This window comes from Symphodus melops (assembly GCF_947650265.1).
Source record: "Symphodus melops genome assembly, chromosome: 4".
Lineage (NCBI taxonomy): Eukaryota > Metazoa > Chordata > Actinopteri > Labriformes > Labridae > Symphodus > Symphodus melops.
Window position 1 is genome coordinate 24,823,102 of NC_136694.1, and position 12,307 is coordinate 24,835,408.

The window sequence follows — 12,307 nt, forward strand, 5'->3', positions numbered from 1 at the left end:
AAATAATGTCTTTTATTAAATAGGACAGTGGAGAGAGAGAAGGAACTGACATGCTGCAAAGGAGCCACAGGTCAGATTCAAACTCTGCTGAGGACCGTAGCCTCTTCACTCTGCACAATTCTGCAAGAATTGATGTTTTGTTTACTGAAATCTCGCAATGATTATTGCCACCCTCTGGCTGGTTGTAGAATAGGCCCTTTATATGTCTCCTCATTGTAGTGAATTATTATTACTGTTGATTTGTGTTTAATTAATGGTGTGGTGCCTTATGAGTGAGAGGAAACATATCGAACATGAATGATGTTACCATGACAGTGAGTGTCTGCTTCATAATGGCACACTAATCTGTTCTGCTGTGGACCTTTTAGACCTGAGGGACCGCTGCCGTTTTATCTGTAACTTAAATGTATGTTTTTAATATCGGAAGAGGCAGGACATTAAAACCACGTCAAAATCTACAGAGTACTAATCTGGCTCTGAATAATGTCGCCAGCCTATCATGTCAGACCTATGTTGGGGTCATGGGAGGAGGTGGAGATGCAGCCAACTTTATACACATTCACCAGAAACTATTTTGTGACTAAACGTTGGCTCTATCTTGAGTTAGGCACCGTCCCAGATGAACTTCAATTATTGAATAGAAGTCAAAACTTTCCTTCACATTTTCCAGCTTTGGTATGGCGATATGACAAAGTGTAGAGGTACGTAGATGAGGCCTGCCTGCATACAAATTGGGATTGGATATTGAAAAATAATGTAATGTCAACATGTTTAAATGTCAAAGTAACTCTGGATAATTCACAGACTTCACTGTTGGGAGTTTTCATTGGAGCCCTGGCTCTACCAAAGAAATAGTCCCAATGAATGGTGTTGACAGTGAGTGTATTCAAAGTAATGAGAGAACTCTGTCTGGGAAATATTCCACTATTGACTTTTTAATGCTGCGAGATTCACAAATAAAACTCCAGCTACCTCATTAATTTTGGAGTTGAGGCAAAAATATCACAATCGAACACTTTTACAGTTACAACTTAAATTATCAGCATGAGCTAATACCACCTGACCTGAGTTGGAAAGTATGTTTTTTTAAATATATTTATATATATATATATATATTGGTGTGAACAAACTGTTTAAACGGCAAGACATTTAGTAGAAGAAATTAGTAATCTCATATCTACAGCAGCTGCACACACGCACAGTTTGCTCAAACCTTGATCATGCCCCGTTAGAAAAGCGCTCTCACATACAGACGCTGCAGTCACACTGATTCATCAGCTTCATGTGGTCTGACGGAGTTGTTGACAGTGCTGACCACTGCAGAGGTAAAGACGGTTTCAAAGCTCCTGCCAAGCGAGAGTTGGCAGCACATGTAGGACGGGTGGGCTGACCGGAGGCCTGGCATGCTGTCAGGGGCTGCGTACATCCCTGACACCATTACTCACACACACGGCCAGTGCAATCGAGCCGAGTAATTTTACCACCAGTGTTGTGTTTTATATGGCAGATCTGTCATGCATCATCTTGCTTATATTAACATTTCTTTGCCAATTGTCTGTTTGCCTAAATCTGTGTGTTCAAAGCACTCGCTGAGTTTCTCACAGTCTTTATGCCATGTTGTCAAGGTCATGAAACACTGCGGTTGGTATTAAAGAATAATTCTGTTTTATTAAATTTGCACAGTTTTTGCTCCTGTTTCTATCTGTAATAACATTTCACTCCCCAAGGTTAGATGTTATTTAAACCAATGGACGATAAACCCTTTGCAATCTGTTGGCCAGAACTGTTTACAGACAGACCTCAAGCTTGTGATATTCTTCCAGAAGTTATTGGTGCGTTTGCTTTCAGTATGACCTCCAAAATAAACGTTGGTCAATTTTAGGGAAAGATCATTGGAAATTGTACCTCATTCTGATGTGACGTAAAAGCTTTTGGTTTATTTGGATTTTGGCGCCCCTGTGGACAAAGAGGGTCCTCTTCCTCTGTTATCTGATCATGTCTCCTGTGAAAGTGTATGTACCTGTCTGACAACAACAGAAATTGTGTTCTGCTTACATGTGTCCCTCACTGTGAACATTTTCTTTGAAAAATGTGAACGTTCCTGCAGCACACATAAATTGTCTCATTTGACACACACCCCCGTACAGCATCTCAATAACTACTGTTTAGAAATTGTCACTTTTGTCCCTGTTGCTCTTACTTGCTTTAGTAAGAGGCATCAGTATCAAATTAGGTCTGTTTTTTAACCCTATATGACATCTTCTCATGTGCTTTAAGCTAATGTTGTGGGTGCTTTGTTATAACCACAGGAGTGGAATAATGCTCGAGTTTAGTTAGTTGATCTTTTAAAGGAAAAGAAGATTATGTTGCCTTTGAACGATTTACCTATATGTTCAATGCTATGTTGATATTGATTGAAAACCTTTGACCAAATATAATAATCATGTTATATAGGGTTACAATATTTTCTCTGTAGTTGGTTGGCTGAAAAACCACCTCACTGCTGTTTTTTTCAGGCTTTTTAACATTGTAGAACATACCAATTCAATGTAGTCATATGCAACTGTTGGAGACAGAAAAAGGCCAAAATTTGTCACATAAAAATGAGAGCAACAAAGATTTATCGAACCACTTGTTTACGTGTTAGGATATTCTAGTTTAAAAGTTTCCTCTTCTCATTTTGATGTCTGTTATCCTTCATCACAGCAAATAAAAACCCCACAGGATTGCTGCTTCTCCTCTCTTTGTGGACAGTCCACTCCTCACAGTCATTATTTTAGGCGAGGCTAATCTGATTGTCGATCGTAGCCTCTGGCTAAGTGCTAACTTGCTGTGACAGACCCCACAGGGAGCGCAGATCAGGGTGGACAGGCGCCGCTGATCTCTGATCCCAGATCTGACAGCTGGCTCCCTCAGGACGACACTGCCTAGGGTGTCAGCGACTTTGATCCACTCAGGGTCCTCTCAGGAATGCACAAACACACAAATACATACACAATCTCACACACACACACACACACACACACACGAAAAACATCATCAAACTCACTCAGATGTACATTATACCTCAATGTATGCGTACACAATTTTTTAATCTCACCCTCACCACCTTTTTCCATTTCCTGTTACTAATGCACAGACGCATACATCCCTCCCCAACAAGCCACACACACATGCATACACACTAACAAACACACAGCACGCGTTCACACACACTCCCACACATACTGGGCGCAGACTATTGGCACACACAGAAAGACACACAGTCAACACTTTTTTATAATTAAAATTTCTCAATCCTGAAACCAATACTTCTCCACTGAGCAAGGTGGGCTGCATGTGTGGCGTGTGTTTGCTCGTGCATGTCCACACACACACACACACACACACACACACACACACACACACACACACACACACACACACACACACACACACACACGGCTTTAAAATCAAACATATATGAGCACATGGACTGAATATTCACAGAACTGCAGACTGGATTCATTCATGCTGGTCAGTCTGGGTTGGTTTTAGCCCAACAAGCCAATAGCGCCCCCAGTGGAGATGAGAGTAAACGTGCATCATAAAATATTTGAGTGAGACGTGATAAAAATAAATAAATTTAAAAAAACAGAACAGAGGCTCATTTTCACATAAACAGACTTGCTGAGTAAGATTTCAGAAAGACTAAAGCTTCCACTCGTGGAACAAATCTCTCACTCTTGACCATCTGAAGTCAATTAATCTGTCATGAACTCTGGATGAATAAAGGTTGAGGTCTTTTTCTTCAAATCAACTCAACAATTCCATCACCTCTCTCTTTTTTTTCCGCAGCTGAAAATGACGAAGATATAATAGTAAGAAGGAGATTTTATTGTTACACTGGAGCCCATGGCCTGTAGCATTCTGTGGCCTGTAGCACTCCAACCATCGCAGGTTAGAGCAACTGTCTCTGCAGACTGGAGTGCATCCTTCACTTTCTTCACGTCACAGCATAAAGAGCTTGCTCAGAGATAAGATGAGAAGAAGAGAGAAACTAAATTGTGTGTGTGTCGTTGGTGTAAGTGTGTTGTGTTAAACGGGATATATGCCCACCTCTCTGACATATAACCACACACATGCCAAACCTCAGATAGGGACCAGGCTCTTTAATCATCACACATTCACATCCCTGCTTCTTATCTCCAAGATGCATAACTCTAAACTAGCAGCTAGTAAACGGTTCATGGTCTGAGCTATTCTTTCTCTTTTTTTAAATTATTTAAAAAGTTTTCGTTCTGCTGAAGAAAGAAATCCAGAGTTCAAATGTGTATGGGTTTTCGCTCTTGCTGTCACCCAGAGCTGAGCAATGTAGATCTCTTTCAGGGACTTTGGGTTTGTTGACGGTGCTGGGTGTTGTTGCCAGGTGAGGGCTGAGATACTGTGGTGTTTTGATGTTTCTTTAATGTGCTGATGTTGAAGATAGGCACCATGTTTGAGTCTGATGTTGTAATCACACCCCGCTGCAGATGTCTAAACACGTTGATGTGCAGCCTCAGGAGGAATGCTTTCATATCCGCCATCTTCAATGTAACTTTGGAGAGCACAAGCAAAGAAGCTGAAGTTTTTTCACACACGAACGAGTTGCCATGATCCTGCGTCTACTTTACTGTGATAGTACTGGATGCTTGGTTACAATGGTGACATTTCTCTTCATTTTATGACCGTTTAATTTATTTTTATTTTATTTATTTATAAATCCACCATGAAGAAGAAACTGTACTCATGAAAAAACAATTTAGGTCTTTGAAATGATTAAGTGTCAAACACTAACAACTAAAGTCTCCTTTGCAAGTGTATGCACCTGTCTGACAGGTCATCCTAAGTCATCCAGTTTGATTCTACTCAGGCTGGAGTTCAGCGCAATTAGCCATGTAAAGGGGTGTGGCCTATTTGACTGATAGCAGAGCATATTGTAAGTACCAGGAGGCTGTGAGATTTGCATATTCCCACAACATAATAGCCTGGCTTCAGCTGCCCCTCTTCAGGCTCTCAATTAGCCAGAAGTTAGTTGGAGTCAGCATGTCTGATATGGTGATCTCCATTGTTCGCCGACATAACGCCTCTTTAGAAAACAATGGGTGGTGCCGCTGAGGTTGTCTGTCTCCTTGTTTATCCACAAACACAGCAAAAGAAATAGTGATAAAAGAATATAAGGGATAAATAATTCCATGAGGAGGCTATTTTTGTGTATTTCTTTGAAACCATCCTGTAACATAAAAGTAGTTTGATGAGTAACTGAAGGCACAGTTGGTCAGACTATCAGGTTGTGAGCAATATGTCAGTCATTCAGCAAAACAGAAGCTTGTTTGTGGCAGATAAGTTCTTTGCCACTCTGCTGCTTCAGAAGCAAAGAATTTATCAGCCACAAACAAGCTCTCACACACACACACACACACGCACGCACACGCACAAACCACTGCAATTTGAGGTTGGCATCTGTAGCTGCACTGAGAGCTCTGTGTTGGTTTAAACTTGATCTGTCATCACATAGATTCATAGTTTCACAGTCAACCTCAGTGACCAGCTTCCTCAGAGGTTTATTTTTTAATATACCTGGCTGTTAATGTCCAGACACACACAGGCACGCATTCAGACCTGTGCACACAAAGAGGACAGTTTCACACACACACACACACACACACACACACACACACACACACACACACACACACACACACACACACACACACACACACACACACACACACACACACACACACACACACACACACACACACACACACACACACTGATTCAAAGGGGACCCTTGCAGCTGAGACACAGATAGGGAGGTTAAGTGTCTGCATGATGAAGCAAAGTGTCTCATGACACTGACAGTGTGAGCCAGATGGAGAGTCTCTGGCAGATATTTTACACCCGGGGAAAAGTTGAGCAAATATTCTAAAGCACTGATAGCTAACAGATGATCATCAGCCTCAGGATTATTTATTCCCAGACTGCAGGTTGACACAACTGTCACCACAGTTTTTGCAAAGTTTCCATCTTCATTAATGCAATGTAATGTGTCAAAATGTTTTTGCATGGTTTGCATTTTGACAAAGTTTTGCTTTTAAACTCACAACCACAACCACTGCAGTCTTTGGTTTTCTGAAGTCCATTAGATGTATGAGGGGATTCTTGATTTGTTTTCTTATGGTGTCAACGTCACTCCAAAACACAAGCTCAGAGTGTGTGTGATATTGAGTTGTGGTGCTTGTTAAACAACCAGAAAATGCTTGTTGTTGTTGAATAAAGTAAAACATAGTCAAAGCCTTGAACACCTTTCAGATCATTTTGACAGAACAACTGGACTTGCAGTGCTTTCTGAAATGTTTACAGTTCTCCCTCATGATTGTGACTGCAGCAAGCAGCCATCTCTGGTGCTGAAACTGAATGCACTTCAGCAGACAGAAAAGAGCTGCATTTCAAGAGTGTACAGTACATTTGAGACTTGCTGCAATAATGGAAATAAAAAGTTCCCATTGAGCTCAATATTAAAAAAAACATTTACAGCCCAGAACAAAGGATATTTTTGGTCTGAATAGCTCATTCCTTTTATTGGTTAAAACTTTTTGGGGCTGATGTTTTATGTCCAACATTTGTTTTGGTTGTAGTAAGACTTAGACTTTTGCATAATTAGCCTTAAAAAAAGGGCCTGGACTGACTTAACAGATAGGTGGGTTGTAATTGTTTGGCAGGAGGCTTAAGGCCCACCCTAGCTCCCTCTTTGTGCTTGTTTCTTGAATGACTAATGGTCAGTTCAACTAAAGATTTTCAGAAGGGCAATGGCCCCCCGAGATCTTTCTTGCTTGGTGGAATCTGCAATTGAATGAAATCCATTGTTGTAAAATGCGAATGTTTAAAAATTCTGTCAAACTTTATGATGAATTAATAATTATATGGATACAGTCCGAGTTCAATGCCATTTGGGTATGTAGTAGTATTATGCTGATGTTTTGATTTACAAAAAAATAATTCCTATAGGTGACACCTGCAGATTGTATCAAGAGCTCTGGACAGCATTGCTGCATAAATGTTTCGATGGGATTAATGGGAATTATAATAACACTCACACTCCTTCTATACTCTAGTCCACTATAGGACTTAATCTATAACAGCATATAGTGACAGTATAGAAAGGATGAGAGGGTGGAAACTATTTCTTTTTCCTATCTTTCAAGAGCTGGATAGCATGTCATGTGTCATATCCGTGGTTGAACTTCTCGTATCTTCTCAGTTGGAGGACAGATAATAGATAACAAAATCCTCCTCGAGTACAGGAATGTGCTACTACCCTCTTCTTCGCTTGCAGAGATACAAAGTAATGCATGCAGCATGTAACTAAATACAAATGTTTCTCATTAGCTCAAATGAGGCAGTGGCTTCACTGAACATGTGTTTCAATTTATGCTATGTGAGCTTTACTTGATTTATGCTACTTTGCACACACACTTTGCAATGTCACAGTCTCTACAAATAGAAAATGAGGTGGAGTTGTGTGCAAACACTTTAATGAAGATTGTCCAAACGGCAATTTAGAGAAAGCATTTCAGCAAAAGTAATTCAATCATGGTGACATACTGTACGGTTCACTGCTGCTATTTTAAGGGCTTGTCTGGCAGGGGGGGAAAGAGATGATTGGATCTATTATCAGATCACTGGCATTTATTTAAAGCTAAATCAGGAAACTAATAGAATTAAAATCTAACTTAGGGTGAGGGGTCAGGGCTGTTACGGATGTGGGCAGAAGCCACATCTGGTTGGTGTATCGTTCAGAACAGAGCTAATGGGGTGAGGGTCTGAGGCTGGCAGATGTCAGCAGAGGCCACTCCTGTTATTGACATAGCTGCCATCTTTGGTCTTCTTTTCATCCGTCAGCCGGAATTGACCGAGGATCCCCACCGCTTTGAAACCTGACCCAGATGATGGATCTCCTCCACACACACACACACACACACACACACACACACACACACACACACACACACACACACACACACACACAGATATGTAAAAAGGAAACACTTGAACAAACACACTCTCTTTTTGGACGCACACATTAGCTCTGTTGCTGCTGTCATCTGCCATTTGGATCCGTATCAGTTGTCTCTCCAAATATGCCCACGTATTATTTTACTCGACCTCAGCTTGGAGAAGAGATTTGGTCCCCTGCTGCAAATGGGATCTTGACATGCAGAAGTCATGTTGGATTAAATCTGCGGGCGGTGGAAGACCTTTTTACAGCCTACATATGAAATATTGACACCACCCACCCACTGCTGCCACGATTTATGAGCAATGTAACGCGTTATCATCACATTCCTTTAGCATCAACCTCCCATGAAATTGCAGATGATTATGTAATGTGTGCAGAACCTCTTTAGGTATTAACAATGCTCCCATCCCTGCGTTGAACATGTGTTTCGATTTACAGCAAAAGTTGTTTTCTTGATTCATCCTACCTGGCCCAAACACTTTCCAGTTTTACAGCAATGCCGTTGTACCTTATGCGTTAAATCAAACACACCTCAAGTATTTCAAGTGACCCGGGTCAGCTGCTATTGTGTCTCATATCCTCCAGTTTATAGCTGAACTCTGCAGTCTGTGTATTAAAGAGAGAGAAACAGGAGGAGGGAGGGATGCAGTGGTGGCGGTCTCATGACTTGTCACATTCCTCTAAAGGTCTCTGCAGGGGGCTTCTGGTCCCAGAAAGGGGGATTAGGGAAAGACACGGGGAGGCCTTCAGAGGTGAGACATGATCCCTACCACAGATAGCACCTCGAGGGGAAACGGCAGCAGTTTCATGTCCTCTGATGGTGGTCTGACGGGGAAGGCTCAGGCAGTGATTGTGTCCTTTTGTCCTTTATAATCACGAGTGTTCGATTCATTATACAGATAGGCACTAGTGGTGCAACAAATGACAGTTTGTCTTTTTACTCGCAATCCGCAAATAGAATTCATGCTTTTCAAGATTTTGGAAGATTTTCACACCAAAACAGGTCTTTAAGTTTTAAGTTCTATGCGTATAATTACTTTGTTTCAAACTGTACTTTGACTTTATCATGTGTGCATTTATGATGCAGGCGTCAGCTGGTAGTTACATATGAGAACAACCAGTAGTTTAAAACTTCTTTCTGCAGAAAACATAGCCAACTAAACTCTGTTACAGAGCATTGTGTTCAGTCCAAAGCCTAAAGATAAAATCATATTACTCTATATTAGAGATAAATTTCACATATTCATTATACAGATATGACAAAAAAACATGGATATGTCTGGATTTGTCTAAACCCTCTCTGAGCTTTATTTTCACATCAACACAAACAGTTTTATCCCACTCACACAACTTTTGATTGAAATTTGTCTGCAGCTTCTGAAGGTTTCTTAAACCAAACAAAACTAAGCCTCTTCATCCTTTTGGATTGTCTTCAGACTCAGCAGGTGATGGGGAACTGCAGTAGGAGCTTTCTCAGACACACAGACTAGTTTTCAGTCAACAAGGTCCTTAGTGTTGGAGATGAGGAGAGAGAGAGCGTCATACGTGTGTTTGGATTAAAGCACCTCTGAATCGTAGATTCTCTTGTCTGATTATAATCATCATTGCTTCCATTTAGTGCCACTCTAGCTCTGTAATTTATTCTGAGATGTAGATGCTGACAGATGCAGTGGGAGCAGACGAGGATGGAGAGATAAGCAGAGTCAAGGACGAGGACAGGCTGCTGAGACCATAGAAGACATTGTGTGTGGAGGCCAGAGCTCTGTACCTCTCTCTCTCTCTCTAATTTCATACCTGTAGACAGGTGCTTGGCAGGGCAGAACATGCACATGAGCAAAGGAGGGCAGAGGGAGGGTGGGAACGAGGAAGACCCTCAGAAGGGATCAGAAAAGGTCACACTATTCCTTCACCCTTAATGCTCGCCCTCCTCCACTGATCTGGAAACGATGGATTTCATTCCTGCTGAAGAGGGGAAGTTGTGTCGGCTTACAGGGCGGGGCCCAAGGAAGTGGAGCGGAACTAAGACCAAAATGTAAGACTGTTTTGGATCACTAAAACATTAATGACACAACTTGAGAAGTTTTATTGCAAACTCAGGACTAGATTTTAAATAAGACCTTTTTTGAAGAAGGTGTTTATGCATCTCCAATACCTCATAGAGTATAGGAAGTAAAACTGTAGGGTCAAAAAGAGACAATCCTGCTTATTATACTCTTGCTCAGCATCACCATTATTTGAAAAAGCCACAACGTTTCAGTCCCTCTGGACCTTTGTCAAGTCTGCTCTTTTTTCTTTCTTTCTCTTTTTAAAGATTTTAATGCCTTTATTTTTAGAGACAGAACAGCTGCACGAGTCAGAAACCGGGGAGAGAGTGTCCAATGACATGCTAGAAACACATCCCTTCTGATTAAGTAACAAAAAATAGGTAAGAGTTATGCATACATTTGCTTAGTTAGAACTATGTCTCAGCTGACTGACAGATGCTGGGCTCATTGTGGCTGTTTGGCAGGAAGGCTTATGGTTAGCCTCAGTATCACCTCTTTGCCGCATGATTGGTTGAAAGTTAAGTGGTGAAATATTTTCAATATGGCCACCGCCATCATGCGTCTTCACAACACCTCTTCAGAAATCAGTGTGTGACATCAACCTCCATGTTTTATACAAACTTTTATTTATCGTTTGTGGTTTATTTTCGTCTGAATCAACAGAAGGTGTCATATATTGGAAAGGGTGTAAGTAAGCTTTAGTAACAATCAAAAGCAAACAGTTGAGACTGTCTGCTTTCCTAAAGCCCTGTCTGCATGAACATTCATCATTATTAAGGAGGCACCCATGCATCTGTTTAATATCAACATCAGTCCTGTTGAATGACATCAACCTTTTGACAAATAATGGTGCGCAAACACATCAGTAGCTGTATCTGTCGTGTCCCATCAATTTAACAATGGCCTCTCGTTCCCCTTGTTGGGCAGAGGAAGTCACCTGTCAAACAAACTCAGATCTGTTTTTGTGGTCAAACATGAGAGAAACTGTCGTCGGAGTCTCCCACTGAAAGAAGTCATGAAAAACAAATGTTTGATTGTTTGAATGATTTTTGACTGATGACTTTGTCATTTTCTTTCAACTGCCTGTCAAAGCTCGTACCTCACCTCTTTGTACAATCACCTTCACCTCTTTGTCCACTCATGTTTTTCCCAGCTCTTATCATTATATTGTCCAAACTCAATGTACTAAGACATCACATTGTATAAAGCTCTCCTTCACTGCAACAGTCACTCTATTTCAAGGCTTTATGGTATATAATTTATGCAAATGTCTCTGTGCGCCCATAATTCCCATCTGGAGTCTTTATATAGCTGTTGGAGGATGTGTATTTACGACAGCTGCCCCTTTATGATTTTTCTACTGTAAAGGAGAAACAGCTTGGCGACTGGAGGTGGAGCCCACGGCCATTATTTACTGTGGTGTTATACCTCGGAGACACGCAGCCGCGATACAGGACAGGAGGCATGCGGGAATTAAATTACACCTGAAATTTAGTGATCCTTCAAAAGAATGGGCTCCCTTGTTGGATAGGTTTACCTACACTTCGGCGATGGAGTTCCCCCTTTGGAAAGAAGAATAAATCGCAAAAAACGGTCGGAGGGAGAAAGTGAAAAATTCCAAATTGAGTGTTGAGGTTGTTTTACGGCTGACATGTTGGCTCCTGCGTTTGTGGGCTCAAATAGACCCGGGTGTAGCTTCAGCTGATGTCTAATTACCTGCTGAGATGTGGTTTGGATTGAAGCAGCTCTTATGACAGTTTGTCTTTCTTCTTGATGAGGAAATTATAGTCTACACTGGAGCTCACATTCCCTTGATTTGCATCTTGAAGTCTTCACCTGCTTCCACGCTTCAATGTAAGTTTGAATTATGTGGTGCGAGGAATCCCCCCTCGCATCACCAGAAGTGAAGCGGGGTTTATTTTCTCTGCTGCCTTGAGAAGGTTGAACGTTTTTGAACCTTGAGTTCACGCGAGAACTGTTATGATTGCGTTTGGTAATAACACCGCAGCAATAAAAATAGATCACAAATGCAGACTTCAAAACTCCTGACTGCAAAGATAAGCACATTTCGTCATGTGGAGGGTGTTTCCATGCTGATATTTTGAGCAGAAATGTGACAGTAGATCAAGCTGTGTGTTTTCAGTTTGTGCGGAGGCAAAGAGGGCAGACTCGGGGCAGGGAGGATTATCAGGCTGCCCTTGATAACACACAGGTGGCTGAT